The sequence below is a fragment of the Alligator sinensis genome, unplaced genomic scaffold, assembly GCF_000455745.1.
Source record: "Alligator sinensis unplaced genomic scaffold, ASM45574v1 scaffold569_1, whole genome shotgun sequence".
Taxonomy (NCBI): domain Eukaryota; kingdom Metazoa; phylum Chordata; order Crocodylia; family Alligatoridae; genus Alligator; species Alligator sinensis.
Window position 1 is genome coordinate 3,207,811 of NW_005841914.1, and position 2,997 is coordinate 3,210,807.

General features: G+C 56.5%; 1 long non-coding RNA gene across 1 annotated transcript; it reads left to right on the forward strand.

Moving 5' to 3' along the window:
• On the forward strand, positions 1–2,990 carry LOC102370776. The gene is made up of 3 exons (XR_323248.3): positions 1–71; positions 163–238; positions 1,087–2,990. It is a non-coding gene; the product is annotated as an uncharacterized LOC102370776 (long non-coding RNA).
• The last annotated feature ends 7 nt before the right edge of the window (positions 2,991–2,997 follow it).

Sequence of the window (2,997 nt, forward strand, 5' to 3'; positions counted from 1 at the left end):
GCCAGCCGAGCCCGCAGGTGTCTGCCCTCCCCCATCTCCACGGATAGAGCACAGATTGGCAGCAGATTCAGGTATGGCTTAAAGTGGGAGAGAAGTAGCAACCCATAGACTTGTTTTTCAACATGGTGGGTTAAATGCCGTGTCTGTCTCTGTTTATTATAGGCCCTGATAGGAGCAGCTGGAAAGATGGTGCACAAGCAGGAGTCGGCTGACAAGGAGGGAAGAAAACCATGCAAAGGTAAGGGAGGTTCGATGCGGCCCCTTTTTTTATTTTTAGTCCCTTTGCCAAGCCGTAGACCTTGGGATCGGGGGGCTTGGAAGTCTGGTTTGTTGGCACCTTCTTATGAGCAGGATTCGTGTCTTAGCTCCTCATGTTGTCATACACGGATATGTTTTAGGTGGAGTACTGAGGATCTTGTAAACCAGAGGCATGTCTCGTCCGCTTTGTTTTTACAAGGCAGCAAGCTCGAGGACACTGGGCGTTGTGAGCTTGCTGTCACTTGGGTTCGGTCTGGCAGCCGCAAGCAGGCAGTCGTTCCTTTCCCCACTCACTGCTGTTACCTGGGGTTTGGTTACATCCCCAACTTGAATGCAGGTGTTTGGAATGTTTTTTTGGTCCTTTGAGGGGTTTGACTTTGCTGTCGAGGAAGTTGTAGTTTCTGCCCATTGTCCTGCTCATGTGCGGGTGCTTGTTTCCTTGAACCGCACCGCCCCGCCTGAGCAACCAGCGTTTGGTCAGCCTTGTGCCATGGCGGCTGGTGTTTGCAGGGTGGCACCATCCTGTAAGTAGGATTGCAGGTGCCTTGTGCTGCCATATCTTGTGATGTGGTACGAGTTGGGCCTGTAGGCTTGTGGCCCATGGCTTTCCATTTCCAGCTGACCCAGTCTTTGGGAGCTGAACAAGGAGATTCCTGCTCGCCCCGCTGTCGAACAGAAGAAGACGGATCAACGGGTGGCAGGGAAAAGGCACGAACAGACAATACAAGTCCCTGTCTCAGTCTCTGGCCCCATGCCTTACACCCAGACTGTGTCTCTGTTTCTTTGTCGGGGGTGGGTCCTTATTTCTTTTCTTTTTCCTTTTTGCAGCTGCCAGACGGACAAGCAGCGGGCGAACCACACCAGGGCGAAAAGCCAGGAAAATGGGATGCGAAGGAAAAGGACTCTGGACAGAGTGATCTCCCTGCCTTTAAGTATCAGTCATGTATTAGCCAACTTTTGGCTGCATGAGCTCTCTGTAACGCAGTAACGAGCTTGTGCGTTTGATGCTGTTGCGCTTCTGCGGCAGTTGGGTGGAAGTGGACAACCCTGTAAGCAAGGCGTGTGTCACCGCCACCTCGTTTGTAAAGGGTGTGGATCTAGTCGGTGGTCTTGTGCAGCGGGGCCACCCTGTAAACGGGGCCCGGGCCAGCTGCCAGACATGACTGCCAGGGGCGCAGCCTCCTGTAAGCAGGGTGCATGGTGCGTCTTACCGTGTAAGAATGACAGGCAATTTGAATGTTCCTAGCATTGGACGTCCTGTAATTGGGAGTCAAAGTCCACTGCTGTTCCCAGCCAGTCAGAGAGGAGCCCCTGTAAGCAGGGTGGACGTAGCCTCCTTCCAGTGGCGTAGACAGCCGGAGCAGTCTGCAGCGCTGTGCCGCAGGGCGGCCTTGCAGACCGGAGCTGAGTCTCATGGGGTGACAGCCAACTCTTTAGACCCCAGAGCTTGATGACCTTCCCGTGGTCTGCGTTGAAGCCTGTGGCCTCCTCTCCAATCCCTGTGTCCAGGCACCGGTCCTTTTTCATGCATCTGTGCCTGGCACTCCACATCCAGACAGCTGGGCCACCCTGTAAGGAGGGTGCGAGTCCCACGTCCCTTGGTGCAGGGCTAGATTGTGCAGAGCTGTGGACTACCCTGTAAGCAGGGTCCAGGTCTCAATGTGCCTTTGGGGACAGCTGTCTTTTGGCGGGCTGACGGCCCTGCCTGTAAGCAGGGCTCTTGGCCCTTCTCCTTTGCGCCCCGTGGGCAGTCTGACTAGTCAGATGGACCGTGCCCTGTAACGAGGGTGCGACTCCCGTGCCCCTGGTGCAGGCCTAGATTGTGCAGAGCTCTGGACCACCCTGTAAGCAGGGTCCAGGTCTCGATGTGCCTTTGGGGACAGCTGTCTTTTGGCTGGCTGACGGCCCTGCCTGTAAGCAGGGCTCTTGGCCCTTCTCCTTTGCGCCCCGTGGGCAGTCTGACTAGTCAGATGGACCGTGCCCTGTAACGAGGGTGCGACTCCCGTGCCCCTGGTGCAGACCTAAATTGTGCAGAGCTCTGGACCGCCCTGTAAGCAGGGTTCAGGTTTCTATGTGCCTTTGTGGACAGCTCTGTCCTTTGCCAGGCCTGACGACCCCCCCTGTAAGCAGGGCTAGGGCCTCTCCCTTTTGCCCACCGTGGGCAGCCTGACTCCCCAGGCGGGCCGGGCCCTGAAACGAGGGCACCGGTCTCAGCCTTCTCGCCCCCCGGGAGCGGAGGAGGATTTTCAGGGTAAGGTTCGAGGTCAAGCAGTTTGCAGCATCGAGCTCCTTTCCAGCCTGGGAACACTTTTTCCCTTGTCAGTGTGTGGAGAGCGAGAGAGAGGAGCGCCTGGGAGCGAAAGCGTTTGTTATTTTCTTTTTGTTGTTAAAATCGCTGCAGCGTATTTTATTTTCTTCCCAGTGCTGGAAAAGGGGCGAGGTGCGTCCTCGTAGCCTTCTCCTCCCACCTCCATACCTAGGGGGATGGATTTCCAGGCTTTTTGATCTCGGGGAGCATTAGGCCCCCTCTCTAATACTTTTGGGCACACGGCCTCCCTGTACTTCAGGGTACAGGCCTTAGAGCCCCTCTTTTTGGGTTCCTTTGGGCACTTGGTAGCTGGATTGCAGTTCCTGCCCTCCTTGAGAGACAGCCACGTATTCCCCACCCGAGTCCCTGGGGACGAGTGCCCTGGCACTTGGCCAGCCGTTGCTCTGCGCCCCCGCCCCCGGCCTGCAGCC